Source organism: Panulirus ornatus, chromosome 4 (genome assembly GCF_036320965.1).
Source record: "Panulirus ornatus isolate Po-2019 chromosome 4, ASM3632096v1, whole genome shotgun sequence".
NCBI lineage: Eukaryota > Metazoa > Arthropoda > Malacostraca > Decapoda > Palinuridae > Panulirus > Panulirus ornatus.
Window position 1 is genome coordinate 72,380,809 of NC_092227.1, and position 18,203 is coordinate 72,399,011.

Sequence of the window (18,203 nt, forward strand, 5' to 3'; positions counted from 1 at the left end):
TTACGCATGCTTTTACACGTGTACGTTGTCTGTACACAGGAACTTTCTCAGTAATGTTAGCGTCTCACATCGGGCTTTGATTTATCATATTGATATGAAAACAAACAATCGTCAACAGTTATTTCCTGCGATGCAGTGAACTCGAGACATTCCTGATCAGCAGAACAAATGAAGTGAGATCAGCCTTGGCTAAGGAGGAGGTCTTGACAATGGCCCCCAAGCTCCGGGATGTGTGAGGGGCAGGCTGCTGTGTTAACTAGTGTCTTGTGTAACATTGTCTGCTGGTCCAGGTGGTCTGCCACACGAGGACTCCACCCCCTCCCCTGGATCAGTGGATGATTCGGAGGCATAACACTTTTGGACATATACTGAGGAAAGAGAAAGATATAAAAAAAATGGTACGACGATCCTCTTTATAAGAAAGAACCTTTCACTGAATGCATTATTTATCTTGATGATTCATAGTCATCGCATGATCAGTTTGACCACTAGTCATACGACTTTTTATCAGGGAGTCTCCAGTGAGACCTACAAAAAGCTAGAAATGTTTAGCATTCACTGGCGAATGAAACATGTCTGCCACCGTACTCTCATCATCAAATACATTAGCTATGGGAGGAGGCATCACCACACGCATCTTGACACATCCCCGATAAACTTAAACTCACTTCGACAAACACATCTTCACTTACTCTCGACAAACGCATCGTCATCTGTAAGATATGTTGGTTCACTTTCCCTCCTCTGTACGTAGGTATTACTTTGGTTTTTGCTCCCGAGAGCTTCTTCGTTACGTGATTACTGTGTGGCCGTTAGCAACTCAAGGGTGGGCCCTTTTGATAACTGTTTCTTTCCCTACATGTCAAAGCTTTGGAACACTCTACCGTACCGTGTCTTTCCCAATAACTATGACGTGGCACATTTCAAAAGACAGGTTTATCATTTCTTCCAAGATTCGTAAATATTATCCCTTGTCTCTTCTTTTTCCCCTTTCATTAACCTCTCAATAATTCAATGAAATTTTGTCCAGGAATTGAGCCTGCAACATAAAAAAAAAAAGCATTTTCAGCCTCGACACCACTATCGTTGACATGAACTGTAAATATGGGGACAAAGGCCAGGGTTAGGGTACCGACTGGATGAGAGAGAGAGTGAGAGAGAGAGAGAGAGAGAGAGAGAGAGAGAGAGAGAGAGAGAGAGAGAGAGAGAGAGAGAAACTATTAGAAAGGGAGCAAAAGCGAAATTGTTTCTCTCTTACGAAGGAAGACATAAATATGAATATAGATCGAAATGATATACAAACAGAACCTCAAATGGGACCTCCACTCACGAACAAACTCAGGAATCACTGGCCCATTGTATTGTTCAGCTTTCTCAGTGAGTATTTCTGTCACTAACAAGCGCTGATGATAGTAATATTTGCACTTCAGTAAAGACGCTTGCCTTGGTAATACTAATCCCATGCGAACACCTAGCAATAAGGAAAGTCACGCCATAAGTTGCGGGAGAACAAACAAGAAGGAAAAAATGAATGTTACTGTTATGTTTAGCTGGGAAATGACGGATTCCTGTGGTGTGTTGCAGGTGAGGCACAGGTGCAAAATTGTGGGGCAAGCACGGTACAGATGAGGTTGCAAGTGGGTGCAATACATGTATGGTGCAGATGTGGGGCATGTCTGGCGACGGTAGAGCTTAGGTGGAGGGATATATGTGATGCAGAGGTATTAGAGGTGGGATGTGGTTGTGTCAATAAAGTGAAGGTAAAGCGAACGTAGGGCTTGTGTACGTGCCGTGCAAGTGTGGAGTGAAGTGTGGTATAAGTATGAGAGAAGTGTCGATGTGATCCTAGTGGGATATGTGTGGTACAAGTAGGATCTTCGTACAGGCAATGTAAAGATGTGGCGCAGATTTGGATGATGTGATGTGCTTAAGAAGTCTGTGTGTATGGTAGACCTATAGCACAGGTACAGGTGTGGGTCAGGTACGGAATAGATACTCATGCACGTATGACACGGCACACAGGTATGGTGTAAGCAGACGGGAGTAGTGGTGTCAGCACGCTTGTAGCGCAGGTGTAGGCGTAGGCGTGTTGCAGGTCAGTGGCGAGGAGGCCCGTTAGCTCAGGGAATCAGAGCAGTGGAGGTTCTCTCGGTGGACGACTCTCATGACCGAATGTCTCCTTTGTGACGCTGGTATGTTCTTGTGTGTGTGTGTGTGTGTGTGTGTGTGTGTGTGTGTGTTTGTGTGTGTGTGTGTGTGTGTGTGTGTGTGTGTGTGTATGTGTGTGTGTGTGTGCGTGTGTGTTTATGTGTGTGAACTTCCTCATTTGCACACACCTGGAGGAGCTATTACACTCGTGGCGCTCTATCTCTTAGGTTCACATTTTTGTAATACAGACTTAAATTTCCTGATTTCGTGATGTTCTTGGCTTTTACTTCCTTTTTGTGCATGTATGCGTGTCTGTGTGTGTGTGTGTGTGTGTGTGTGTGTGTGTGTGTGTGTGTGTGTGTGTGCGTGTGTGTGTCAACAGCCAGTGTGTACACTCCTGAGGGTGGATCTCACAAAGGGGAGATGGGCGGAGGATGAAAGCGGCGGGAGACGACGAGCTGGGGGGAGCACAGTGTGTGGGACATTGTGATCTTCGTAAAACGATTCATTTCCTTTTGAGTTGGAAGGTTCTGTGCCTCTGTTCTCTATGTCTACTCGCTCGTGCTTAGCTCTCTCAGCTCCACCGTACCTAAATTACCATCCAATATTTTTCCTGGGATTCGTTCATCTCGTCTATTGTTTATTCGTTCATTTTCATCCATGTTATTTCTTGTTTTGGTATGGTGATGATTTACGTAGATTTAATTCTTATATTCTCGTTAAGGCCTTCAAAGGTTTCATTTCTTTTTCATATTCATTTTGTGTTCCAATCTCTTCCTTCTGTTCATGCATAACCCTACCGCCGATTCAGAATCATCGCTCCTTTCCTAAATTTTGGAGATGTTCTTACGTTACTTCTTTGATTTCCGAGGTTAATTGTCCTTCTTCACTTCGGATTCATCATGCATTTCGTTCTTACGTTCGCATGAACATAAACGATCCTGTTTTGTAATTTATGTCCCTCTGATTCCCGGATATTCTCTCTTGTTTCCTCTTCCTCCACCTCTCCCTTTTCCGTTTCCTGTTCCGTGTGGTGCCCTAGTCATGGCCACCACCCATCCCGGAAAGACCAGCCACCCAGACCATGACGTCTAAGGGTAGGGCCACTGTCGCTGGCGTGGCCAGAACGCACGAGTAGAGTGAGTGCGGGCAGTACACACATCACAGACATGGGGAACATCGTATGAATCAAAGTATTGGGTATAGAGTAACTAGTCGCCGCTACGCTGTGTGTGTGTATTAGGAGTCCTAACTACTGGAAAATGTCAAGTCGAAAGAATAAGTCTCTCTCCCGTGTACAGGTAACAGGGTAAGCAACCAAATGTTTAGTGCTCTGGGTTGACAGTAGAATGACATCATTTCACTGAGACTTCACATTTCCGAGATCCCTCCCTACTTGAGCCACGGCCGCCATGCACTAAAACACACTAATACCAGAGGATGGTCTGACTCGTGCCGCTCCATCTCTGGATTACATCCGGCAACGTTTTAGACATTTGTCCTAGTGGATCCAGATGTGTACAAAGGTAAAGTATGTTGAGGTATTCAGGACTGAAGAGGAAACTTCCTTTTTGTGCATGTATGTGTGTGTGTGTGTGTGTGTGTGTGTGTGTGTGTGTGTGTGTGTGTGTGTACCTGAGGTAGGGAGAAAGAATTCTACCTCCGTATTCCCTGCATGTCGTAGAAGGCGACTAAAAGAGTTAGGAACGTCGGGCTAGAAACACAACCCACCCCTACTTCAATTTCAATTTCTAAAAGACGGAACAGAAGAAGGAGCCAAACAGGGAGTCCTCATTCTCCTCGAAGACTCAGGCTGGGGTGTCTAAATGTGCGCAGATGTAACCCAGATGAGAAGAGAGGAGAGATAGTTATTACGTTTGAGGAAAGAAGCCTTAATGTTCTATCTCAGAGTGAAACAAAGCTCAGGAGTACAGGGGAAGCATGATTTGGAAATGTCTCAAGAGTAGATTCAGGGACTTGGTGAGAGGACATGAGCTAAGGAAGGAGTAGCATCACTAAAGTAGAAATGGTGGGAGTATGTGATATGGTGTTAGGAAGTACATTCTTGAATGATGTAGGTAAAAGTGAATGTGGATGGCGAGAGATGGGTGCAACTGAGTGAGTGTGTCAGCAGTTTTAATGTTACAGACCAGGTATTAATGATGGATAGTTTAAATGCGAGCGTGAGTAATGTGGCAGTTGAGGGTATAATCTGGGAGTATAAAGTATTCAGTGTTATGAATGAAAATTGTAAATTGCATGTGGAATTGTGTGTTGAAAAAAGACTGGAGATCGGAAATACGTGGGTTAAAAAGAGGGACATACACAAGCATTCGTATGTGAGTATGAGAAATTGTCCACGGACATTATTGTATTACAAAATTATTGATAGTCATGTACAAGAAAAACTTTCGGATGTAGATGTGCTGTGCTGAAAGGTGAAAGTAAATGAGGCAAGAGTGAGTGAGGAATGGGAGGTATTTGGGGAAGTAGTGCTGGCATGTGCAAGAGATGCAAGTGGCATGCCAAAGGTGGGGGAAGTGGACAGATTAGAGACAGTAGAGAGAGGTGAGATGAAGAAGTAAAGTTGCTGGTGAAAGAGTGGTACTTAACAAGGAAAGAGTGCACATGATTAGGGGAAGTATAAGAAAAAGCAACAGGTAGTCAAGAGGATGATGTAAGTGTTGAAAAATTGGGCAAATGAGAGTTGTGGTGAGCGAGTATCAGTAAAGTTTAGGGAGAACACAAAGATGTTTTGGAAGGCGGTAAATAATGTGGTAAAACAAGGGAACAAATAGGAACATTGGTGAAAGGGGCAAAAGAGGAAGTGATGACAGAGTGATGAAGTGGGGAGGAGATGGAGTGAGTATTTTGAAGTACTGTTGATTGTGTTTGATGATAGAATGGCAGATGTAGAGTGTTTTGGTCGGAGTGGTATGCGAAGTAAGAGTCACGGAGAGTGGTTTGGTGAAGAGAGATGAGGTGGTGAAATCCTTGCGTTTGAAGAAATGTGGCAAGGCCGCTGGAGTGGGTGGTATTGCAGTTAAATCTATTAAGAAAGGGGGTGACTGTGATGTTGTTTGGTAGGTAAGAACTTTCATTGTATATGTGGATCATGGACTGGAGGAATGCATTCGTAATGCCGCTGTATTAAGGCAAGAGGGATAAAGGTGAGTGTTCAAAATACAAAGGTGTACGTTTGTTGAGCATAGTTGGTGAATTGTATGAAGGGTACTGATTGCGAGAGAGAAAACATGTACAGAGTATCCAATTAGGGAGGAGCAATGTGGTCTCAGAAGTGGTAGAGGATGTGTGGATCGGGTGTTTGCTTTGAAGAATGTGTTTGCGAAATACTTTGAGAAACAGATGAGTTCTTATGTGGCATTTATGGACCTGGAGAAGCATATGACAGGGTTGATAGGGATGTCTTGTGGAGGGTCTTAAGAATATACAGCGTGAGAGGAAGATGCTAGAAGCAGTGAGAAGTATTTATCAAGGGTACAAGGCATGTTTACGAGCAGAAAGAGAGGAGAGTGAATGGTTCCAAGTAAAGATTGGTCTGCGGCAGGGATGTGTGATGTCACCTTGGGTGATTAATTTGTTTCAGTCCGTGAGGGATGAAAGGACCTGGGAAATGAGTCAATTGTTGTTTGCTGATGATATAGCACAAGTTGCAGATTCGAGTGAGAAACTGCAGAAGTTGGTGACTGGATTTGTAAGATTGTGTGAAAAGAGGAAGTTGAGAGTAAATGTGAATAAAAGAAAGACTAAAAGCTTTAGTATGGATGACAGACAGGTTAGTTGGGATACAAGTTTGAATGAAGAAAGCTTGGAGATCTGGGGGTGGACATGGTAAAGAATGGAACAATGGAAGCGGAAGCGAGTCATAGGTTGGGCGAGGGGCAGAGGGTTCTGGAAGCGCTGAAGAATGTGAGGAAGGAGAGAACGTTATCTGGAGGGCAAAAAATGGGTATGTTTGAAGGGACAGTAGTCCCAGCCATATTACAAGGATGCGAGACATGGGCTAAAGATAAAGCTATGCGGAGGTGGATGGATGTGTTGCATATGAAATGTTTGAGGAAAATATGTGGATTGAGGCGCTTTGATCGAATAAGTAATGAAAGGGATAAAGAGATATATGGTAATATTTGGTGTGATCGATAGAGCTGAAGGGAGTGTACTGAAATGGTTTGGACATATGGAGAGAATGAGTGAAGGTTGACAAAGAGAATATTTGTGTTAGAAGTGGAGGGAACAAGGAGAATGGGGAGTCCAGATTGTAGATGGAAGGATGGAGTGAAAAAAGATTTTGAGTGATCGTAAGATAACAAGGATCTGGACGGGTTCAAGTGGACTGCCTGACTCAGAAATGGATGGCGGTAGCAACAACCCAGCAGTGACCAACACTCGAGCCTGTGCTGTCAGTCAACTAACTTTTCAGAAATTATAAGAAAGTATTGCGTTTCTCAATATGAGTCACCAATGAATGGCAAGACCCTCTCAAAGCTCACCACCTGCTACCCCTGGCACCTACTGCGGCTGGACAGGAGGGGACGCGAGAGACTAGAAGAGGGTGTGGCGTGACAGATGGCCGGAGGGTGGCCCGTGGTTCCGACGTGGTCCATAAGTCGGTCATGTGGCCGGCCGCACAATAAGCGATGACCCGACCTGATTGTTTTCTGGATGGAGGAGCTCAGCAGGTGCGGCCTCATTGTGCGTCCTGCTGACGGAGACGTTGAGGCTGCGACAGCCTGCCTAATGTTGCGGCAGCATATTGATGACGACAAAGCTAGAACAAATATACATGTACTTCGAACATGACATCACTGCTGGATACTAAGGATCTCCGCAGAAGACGAAGCTGTTTGTATGTCTCCCAGTAACTCACTAAGATCATTTTACCATTACAAACAACGTTGAAGTAATAATGGCTTTCAGAAAATCTTTCATCTGTTTATATTTGGTTGATAGAGCAATCATCCGCTGAAGATGAAGAAGCCAGAAGAAACATGACCACACCATTACTTGCCAGTCTCCCTACGCGTGTCCGGTGACATGAATCTAAGAAAGTCTCCAAGAAGACGAGCCAAATGGCGCAAATGCATGCTTTACCCACTCGTAACCTTTGGTAAATTGGGTGAAAACGCAGCTGTTGCAAAGATTACAGTAATATAGGAGTGTCGGCGGCGATGATGCCATTTTGTGTACCCACATTTCTGTGATACAGACCAGAACAAACACAATACTCAACACTCATTGGGACTTATTTGCAGAATTTGATCCTATGTGATTTTTTTACATGATCTAATGGAGTATCTTCGATTGTAACGTACACATTTTCATGAATTTTCCTCATAACGTTCAGAACTATAAACTGCTGCCATATCACCTCATCCCGTACCTTCCCTCTGCACACACACACACACACACACACACACACACACACACACACGCGTAATTATGCACCCGTGAATCACACCAGCGCTGCTCAACCAAGCATTCCTTGATTCCAGTTGCTATGAACTGGATAACCAGCGTCACGTGACCACTGGCCCCGTAGGTCACTTCCACACAGGCATGACTCGACGACAAATGGTATAATGTGAGTTAATGACGCGTGGTGAGTGGTCGCCGAGTGTCGTGTGCCAGATACAGGAGGTTCCCGACGTGCGTGCGACCACAGCCCTCTCGTCCACCCCTCCATCCATCCCACTGGGTGCCTCCCACCACGGCCCTCACCTCCACCTACCTCACCAGTGTTGCCTACCACCTCCACCCACATCACCAGTGTTGCCTACCACCTCCACCCACCTCACCAATGTTGCCTACCACCTCCACCCAGGCCACCCGCGCTCCTTGCCACCCCGGCCATGACCTTCACCGACACTGGCATGGGTAAACATGCCCCAATCGCGGCATTCGACGAATGAAAAGAAAATAGGGTAACAAAACGAATCCAATATCAATCTGTGCCTCTTAGGTGTTTGTAAACATGACTCTTGAAGGTGGAAAGGCTACAGGAAATTGGAAAGACAAGAGAAGAAAGAGAACCCCATGGTCACTCCTCGTTTGGCTGGTCTCCACACGGGAAAAATGGGAAGCAGCATCCACCGCAGTGACAGAGTCGCGCACACAACTCACGAGAGAAGGAGCAGAAATAGTACCTGTAGAACAGATAAAGAGCAGCAGCAGCAGGATGGTGAACAGAGAGGGAGGGATGGTGATACCTGGAGAAAAAAAAAGGAGACGGAAAGTGTTATGTTACATGGTTAATAGAGGAAGTCACCTATGAAGTACTCTGAGGAGCACGACGGAGCAGCCCTTGAGTTCGACAGTACAACTTTTAGATATGAAGTTTAGGGTCAGGTCAAAGGCCAGACCGTCACCCCTAAGGGCCGTAGCGTTGTGCATAGGAGGCTGACAGCAAGATCGATTGGTGGATTTCGCCACTTGTTGCCATATCGAAGACAAGGAGCCAAGGGCGGTTGGTGAAGACTGGCGTTTGGGTTCTTGTGTTTGTTGCCGTGAGACAGTAAACTTGCAGGTCTAATCTTTTGCTATATATGATGTGTCTAAATTCATTATTTGAAAGTTTAGCATGTGAATGTTGAGAAAATGATAATCATAACCAAAAATTTACTCAACCACAGTAAATCAACCTATTAAGGTTATTATGGGATGAAGATAATAGTTATATATGCCTAGCACAAACTATGGCGAACCTTCGCACTCATGGATCACGTGATTGCTAGTCTTCAACTTGGTCCTGTTTCGTGCTAAACGCGAAGAAAACATCCCGTCCCCTTCAAAGAAAACCAACAGGGAAAAAAGAAGAAAGATAAATAGATAAGAATTAAGAATACAAGAGCAAGGAAAGAGAAAAACATTGTCTCCTGCAGCTTTTACCACCGAACCTTTGTACAATTTACAGTCAAACAGCGAGTGGGAAGGCTCCCACACCCACAGCTTCATCCACTTGTGAGGAGGGTGGTTCCCTCACCCACAGCTCCATCCAGGTGGGGAAGGTGGTTCCCACACCACACAGCTCCACCCAGATGATGCAGTTCTCACGGGTTCTCTCGCCAGTGGTCTCACCAGAGCTGAACCCTCAAGCTGGATGCTTCGTGCTCCATGTGTTCACAGTCTTGAGATGGGAATGATGATATGAATTATAAAGCTTGGAAGATGTATGATGCATAAGGATGAAACTTAACAGACTCTGGAATTAAGTGCTATACACAGTAGGAAAGGCTAATCATATCTTCAAGTTTCATACATTTCATAGATTCCACAGATGTCATTATGAGATTATGAATTGCATCTAACTGCATGCTAACCTGAACTGCATATGAAATTATTCTAAGCTTATAATGTTGACTCGCGCATGAGAACTGGAGGACAAAAACAGATTTTTACAATAGAACTTAGAAACAATATCCTGCAGTAGGGTGAGGAATGGGTGGCAAGAGAAATGATTAGAACTACAACAGTGGGACATGTTAGGCAACAATGAGAGGATTTGATCCGCTATCACAAGACGATCGTCAGAGGCACCAAGAAGGAGAGTTCTCCTCACCAAGAAATTGTCAGAGGCATCAGCAAGACGTTCACATCACCAGATGGGTCGTCATAGACACCGTTAGGACATGTTCTCAAATTTAAAACGAGGTCGTTAGTGATACCAGGAGGAAGTTGTCACATCTACGGTATAGCTGCCACAGCGAGGGAGGCAGTCCTATCGGGTCTTGGTGCAACTGAATCTAAGAGGTATTAATTCTTACGTTTCTCTATTGGTCTTCTTGCCCGACGATCGTGGAGCGTGACAGACCTAGAATGTACAGAGCGATGACTGTGTATAATGCAGGAGAGGTTTACGAATCCGAGGATGTGAATTACATCCATCATATTTGTAGAAAATCATTGTCATTAATGACTTTACAGCTGTTATTAAAACGTAAAACTAAGAGCAAGAAATAGAGAAACGGAGAGTAAGAGAGAGGGAGACTACAAGTGAGACGCAACTAAAACAACTGTATGTGTCATCATTGGCGTAAATGACTATGATCTAGGAGGCTCTTAATGAGTGGTCGTAACGCGTAACACTCGCACGCCTCACTCTCCGGTCACCACAGTATATAAGAAGTGAAACCACCGACAGTTATGACACTCAGACGTTTCCCAGGACAGCTCCTCCTCCTGCCACGGTGCGAGCTCCTCCGCTACCTCTCCTTCACCTGCTCTCCCCGTCTACTTCTTGTTGAATTCTCTTATCCCACTACGACACCATTCTTCTCGTTTTCTTCTGCCATACCATTCGTTCCTTCCATCCCACTTCACCACCTCTCTTTTACTTTTCTTTTGCCCTTCTATCTGTTTTTCTCATTTCGTCCTTCGCAGTACAATAACCCCCATTCCTTTTTTTTCTTGCCCACACTCCTCCTCCTCTTCTGTCCTCTTTGGATTTCCCCAATATCTAATCGTCTTTTACTTCTTCCTAATCCTAGTCCATAATCTCCCATTGCAACATTTATCTTCATTTCCTCACTTAATTTTCTCTTCCTTCAAGTTTTATTTACCCCACTGCCACGTCTCCTAGTCCATCCCTCTTCTCTCTTTTTTCAAATCATTCTACACCCAGCCAAGTCTTCCTCTTCAACCATCGCTTCCTTAACATTCTTCTTCTGCCTTTCAGCTATCCTCTATTTCTCTCCCACCTCTTCTCGTATGTGTTTCCTCCACCACAGGAAACCTGGGAAGATGAGGTCCACAGGCAGACTCACTCACTATGGGAGTGGATGGAATCTTTGGTTTTCCCCGACATAGGTACTTGCCACTTCACTACCCACATGGGAATCAGACATCTTCGCACGTGCCATGTGATTTATATCATGGAAGGTTGGATGTTTTGTTCACACCTATAATGGAATTGTACGCAACGATCATGTCTTCGTCTTTCTACCGGAACCTTCCTGTTAAGGTATAGTAATTACCGTATAGCCGGACTACATATTACAGTAGACTCTCACGATCACATATACCTCTTATCTCTACTGAACCATCTCATTTTCTATTACTGGTCATCCAAAATATGCTGGTAACTCTAAGCAGATTTCACCTTTGGTCAGCTTGAAGCGTAAGAGAGGTGGCACCTTACCAACACACATCCAGTAGGCTTACCAGAACACGGGATTTCTCCTCGCGAGGTCAAGCCTGCCACGCAACAGCGCCTTCTGTAGCCAAAACAATAGAGGCCGGACTGTTGGTTAAGCGAAGCGCAATCAAGTTCCCATTCTACGTTGTTTTCTGGGCTTTTAAATACAGCTGCGCCCTCGATGGCATCGTCAATAGTTGCCAAGAACACCCGGGTTATGCGGAAGGAGGACTGTGTGCCGCTACTTGGCACGTAGCGGGAGGCAAGTAATGGTTCCGTAGGTAGCTGAGAGGAACCGTAAGGTGGAGACTGAAGCTTCCTCACAACATCGCACTTAGTCTCAGCTGGAGAAGCACCGGGGGGCCAATTTTTTAACTTACGACGGGAAATGATTGTGATGTGTTACACAGGGTAGAAATGTGTCAGCGTGAGGCAGTTGCTGTGACGAAATTGTCTTCTTCAGACTTTGAGGTGGCTGCAGGTGCTGAGTGTTCCTACAGGTGTTGGTGCTTCTGACAGATGTTGACGTGGCTACAGATGCTTATAACTCTATTGATTCTGGTATTTCGTACCAATGTTGTTGAAGTGTTGTTACAGTGCTGATCTTGATACTACAATTTATGGTTTCTACTACAGATGTTGGTGTGGAGTAAAGTTGTTAGTACAAATACACTTGCTAGTGTAGATACAGCTATAAGTGTGTGTTCTAAACATTGGATTTCTTGTAGGTACAAATGCTTCCTCGGGTAATTGAGTTTCCGATGGATTTTGTTATCTCCTATGGCTTCGGGTGTCTCCTTCAAGTGAGAGGCTCTTGCACCGACTAGTGTATCATTCCAAAAGCATAGATGTTTCCTTCCCTTTACTGCCTTTTGCAGATGTTATGTTTGTATGGGTGTTGGTCTCTTGTACAGGTGTTAAGGAACCGTCTTGTTACAGGTGTTTTTGAATCTAACGGCTTATGACGTCTACTCTATGCTAGTGTTTTTTTCAGAGAAGTTGCTGCCTCATTCTATAGGTGTTTGTATCTTCTACCGATGCTGGTGTTTCTTGTGGTGTTGGATTCTCCTCCTTTGGGTGTTGGTGTTTGTTACAGGTGTAGCAGCGATGCGTGCTATAGTCGGTTTCATACTCTATAGACGGTGGTTTCTATTGCTGGTGCGGGGTTCATATGGGCGGTTATGGGGTGATGAGAGCGGTTGAGATATATACACCTGATAAAATGACAAGACTACCCATGTATTGATTATTGCCACATATGACAGGCAAACAGACTTCATCCTCCCTCCCTACATGTACATTGTATACTCTCCTTCGTACCTCAGAGAGACCCCAAACCCCCTCGGTGACACTCGCACGACGTCTGTCACACCTCAAAGAGTCACCGCCTCCCTTTGACAGCGTTATAGCGTAACCTTCTCAACACCCCAGCGACACTCCCATCGCCTCCCCTCCAGTACTCACACAGCGTCACCTCCCCAGCACGCTAGCGTCTTGCCTCCACCGCTGCATCACACTGAAGCTACACAAACCCTCATGAGACCGTAACTCCTACGTAATGACGGTCTAGTGCCACATAATTTCGGGTTAGGAAGATTTGGCTGCTGTTTAATGCTGTTCACAGTACGTTAACCGTACGAAAATTGCTTTAAATGATTTGGACCTCACGGAATGGGGATGACTGGACCTCGTGGAATGGCAAATGATTGGCTGTGAGGAATTGAGATGATCAGAGGACTAAGTACAAGGGAGGAGGAAGATGGAGGAGGGAGGAAATTGGAAGAGGACAGGTGGATGAAGGGATGAGTTGTGGTTGACGAAGGCCAACGTGTTGTGATACAGCGAGTGATAAAGTGATTATGTACAGACTTCGTCACCGTCAGATCAGTATTTTTTTTTTTTTTCTGAGAGGAAGATGACCAGCTGTATCTAATCATAATAAGCTTGCTTTTAAGATACATTTTATGATTACATAAAAGCCTCAAGAAGAGATTATAAGATCTTCATTCATACCCACGGCGGTTATTACAAATATATCCTCGTACAGGTTTTTATGGCGTGATATTAAGATTATTATGTATACGAACACTTTCTTAGCCATAAAGTCTTCTCATCTATCACGAACGTTATGAAAAGTGAGGGCTTATATCTGGGTTCCCAGCACGCCAACTGTCATGAAACACAGAAGACGAGCGGAGTGGAGGTGAGTCTGCCTGGGAGGCGGGAGCATTTTGATATCGTGATGTTCATATGCTGGAAATTAGTTGGTAATGGACGGTGTAACTTTCTCTTAAGTATAGATCATTGTAGAGATTGATGGAGATTATTTATCATTCCCTAGGATTATCTCATGAAAAGTTACAATATTTTCACTCATCTTTTTTAATCTTTATATATATATATATATATATATATATATATATATATATATATATATATATATATATATATATAATTTTTCAAAGTGATACGTTTGATTACTTTGACTACAAACTGCTGTGGTACAGCAGAGCAGCGGAGAAGCGACGTCTGTTACCCCGCTGAGGGACCTGCCGCTCTACCGTCACTGTCCTGGGTCTTTGGCTTTCAAGAGATTGCAGCTAGCAAGTTCAACCATCACTACACATAATCAAGTAATGCAAAACAAATTCATGGTCATTACTAAGGTTCGTCGTAATCTTATATGCAATGGTTTACGTTACCACTGTCACTATGAATGAATTGACAGAGATAAAATTCTGACTATTGCGCATGTATAGCCTATCATCTGTGTACCCTCATATCTGGTCGCCGCTTACCATCACACGTCTTCGCTGACATCTGACTGAACTCTCTGCAGCTTTATCCGCGTTTGGTGAGACACTAGAGAAGCCTAGTCAAGGTTAGGCTAGACTACGTCAGGACACGTTAGAATCCATGGTTCAGACGGTTAGATCGGTCGGAGGTTAATGTAGTGAAGAAGTCGATCGAGAGCGTGAATCAAATGCCATCCAGCTGGCGAAATGAACCATAGCGATGACTGATGTGATCAGCGCTGCTTGAAACAGGTTCCCAAACTGATGTCAACAGTGTCAGCTTATGATGAATTTTAATGGCTATGTAACGCTTTATAGGAACAAAATTTTTGGCAACGATCAGTGAAGGAGTAGGAGATGGCAAGAGGAGATACGTTTACCCATATGATTCTCATTCTCTCTGTCCATGTGCGTGTTGTTGTGTTTTCCACTTGCCTGGCTGATTATACTGATGAACTGGAGCCCATCTATGGTGTAGTTTTCATTTTGGAATTCTATATTTTATGTGAATGCTGGCCAGACTGCATATATATATATATATATATATATATATATATATATATATATATATATATATATATATATATATATATATACATATATATATATATATATATATATAACCTTTACTTCACCATGAAGAGGTATGTACACAATCACCAACAGAAGAGAAAATACGAAAAGTGAGAACTTTCGTTTATTACATCCTCTGTCTGAGGATGTAATAAACGAAAGTACTCACTTCTTGTACTCTCTTTCCACTGATGATTGTGCATATATACATATATATATATATATATATATATATATATATATATATATATATATATATATATATATATATATTTATATATATATATATATATATATATATATATATATATATATATATTTTTTTTTTTTTCATACTATTCGCCATTTCCCGCGATAGCGAGGTAGCGTTAAGAACAGAGGACTGGGCCTTTGAGGGAATATCCTCACCTGACCCCCTTCTCTCTTCCTTCTTTTGGAAAAAAAAAAAAAGAAAAACGAGAGGGGAGGATTTCCAGCCCCCCGCTCCCTTCCCTTTTAGTCGCCTTCTACGACACGCAGGGAATACGTGGGAAGTATTCTTTCTCCCCTATCCCCAGGGATAATATATATATATATATATATATATATATATATATATATATATATATATATATATATATATATATATATATATACACACACATGTGTGTGTGTGTGTGTGGCTTAGGTGAATTGATGTGTCATCAAAATTGGTGGATGGTTAGAGAAGAGTTCATCTAGTGTGTGCCAGCAGGCGGTCCCTGTGTCTAGCGTTGGTGTACAAAAGGTATGTCCGGTAAGAAAGGAGGTTGGAGCTTGTGTACTGGAAGTCTGATTGGTTTCAGATATTAGGGACATTGGGAGGACGAACTCAGTTTAGGAGTAAAGTAGCTCGATGATCTTGTGTATGAGTATTAACCCAATGACGGTGATGGGTCGTAGACCCGGGCGTTTGTTCCTGACGCCGTCTCTGTGAAGGACGAGGAACGTGTCATGAAATCAGTGCAGGAGGTATGTAGGCCTTGGGTCAATCAGACTGTGAGGAACTTCAGACTTGATAGAAATTCTTTACCTGATGATAAACGTCTCCCTTCCCGCTTGTCATCTCTTCTAAATAATCACTCTCAACTTAAGACGAATGTGACACAACATAGTGAATAGAATCGAACAATTGATATGAAGACAATATAACTTATGTACGTTCATCTAAAAATGAATTGGCAATAGGAACTCCTGTAATGCTATTTTTTTTGGGGGGAGGGGGGTGTTGTGCATACCTGTCGTACGGGATAACCAATGATATTTTGCGTGAAAAAGAAATGCCTGACTGTCTTGTAACGGGTGAGCTATAGCCACGTAAATCAATCGCTTCGTGACTAGTGTAAACATCATCGCTCTCCTGAGAGAAGCTTGGCATCAGGAGCGTCACGTGGGCGATGACGGAGGCAGCCAGGGCCGTCAGTAGGGCTGTCACGTCGTTAGGTAATGCGAGGCTCTGAGCAGCACACCTTGACAATGATCGCCTCACACACTGCCGGCACCTCCGTCACAACCTGACACCAACAGCGTAAGTGAAATCAGTCTCGCTGCTCTTGGTAAACACTTACATTTCAACCTAGAAATTCCATGTCTGGTGGATTTTGGTAAGGAGAAGGTGCACAAGCTCCTAACACAGCAACTACACCGAAAAACGGCAATTATGAGCAAAAATACCCATTTTCAGGACACTTTACGGCCTCATATAGAACCCAGTATTGAAATGTAAATGTATTTTAAGCCTGCGTGGATCGAAAGAAAAAAGCACTGCGTCATATATAGATCTGTGAAAGAGCAAGGCCCCACGCTGGGAGGTTAAGGCCTGGTGCCGGGCTGAGGACCCAGGGAACGTGATTCAGAACTTGTATTGGGCAGCGCGCATGGCTCATTCTTCCCTGCGATACCACATCTCTCATACACACCTTCATCTCTTTCCTCATTCCATCTTGTCATACCACATGCTCCTCTCACATAGCTCATTTCTTCACTTCCATACTTATACCTCTACCCTTCATCATTGTATTAAGGGACCCAATGACTCCTCTACCCTGAACTGCTCTTTCCTTTATATTTCCTTTTGTATAAACAAAAATAAGCCAAGACAGCTCCTAAATTCTTCAGTTATCTCACCGCTTCCAGCTTCTCAGCCATAACCCCATCCACTCCTGGTACATTTCCTACCTTCAGTCTCATTATTGTCCTTATTCCCTTCTTTTTTGCTATATGCCGTTCCACCTGGTATCCTCTTCCTTCCATCCTCCATACCCAAGCATGTAACAACTGCTTCCTCCCCTTCTCCCACATTCATTAGTTCCACATAATATTCTTCCCATCTTCCTTTCACTTTCTTCTTTTGATTCAGCAACTCCCCTTCCTTACTTCTCACGTTGCATCCACCTCTTTTTTCCACCTCCTTCCAAATGAAAATATATATACTTTTTATCTTCGTATCGCTTTTCCTCAGGTTATATCTAAATGTTGATAACTTAGGAGGGTCATCGTTGGGGTTGTGGTCGAATCGTGCTCAGCGTGTGAGTGTTGATCCAGAGCCAAAGGAAATAAATTTTTGAGTCGAGCCTGCGGGAGGTGAATGACATATCAGCTGTGAGTCAGAACTGCACCCGCTGCATCACGCCTCCTCCACCAGGCTTCTACGCTACTGTGACTAGCAGGTAGCGGGACCGCGGGCGGCCAGAGGCGTGGACGCTCCACCATCGCCCATGTTGTGGACGCCTGCACCAGGAAAGGGAACGCTCCACCATCACGGATGTTGTGGACGCCTGCAGCAGCAGCCACGCACCAGGGGTTCCACGGTCCTCCGCGCCCCCGGCAGCGCAAGAGTACTTACTTCCTCCTCGTCATAACGAGTCGTCTGGCCAGGTGATCTCTATCGGATTATTAAACTTGACGTAATGGCTTCCGCTTGGTCTGTTCCCGTATTACGGGCTGAGAGTTTAACACTCATATTGCCCCGTCTCTTAACATTGTGTACATGTACCGTGTCTTTACTCCTTGGACACACACACACACACACACACACACACACACACACACACACACAATTAGCCGAAGCCAGGAATCCATTTATCGACCAGCCCCGAGGGGAGGATGAACACCTGGGTTGACTGTAGGCCGACTGCCGCGCCCAGAATTCGAACCACTAATGGTCCGACCCTGGGCTGGCCTATACTGAGTAGTCAAATTTTGATCACCTATTGATTCACACAGGGAGGGAAATGTACACTCCGTAGACCACATATTTTAACATTTCTCTTCTGCCACATAGACTCTTGAATATCTGAACATTTTCTGCATTCAATCCTTCATGTAACCTGTTCCACTTGTCCACTAGATGTATTTAAACATTACTCAGGATTACCTGGACCAAGGACAGTATGGAATATTTGAAGGCCTGTTTAAAGTTGCTGCACTGATACATCAAACATCTAAAAACGATTTGTGTTGTTATCACCAGCGGTATATGTACTTTTTCATGCATATTCGCCTTTTCTCGAGTTTGT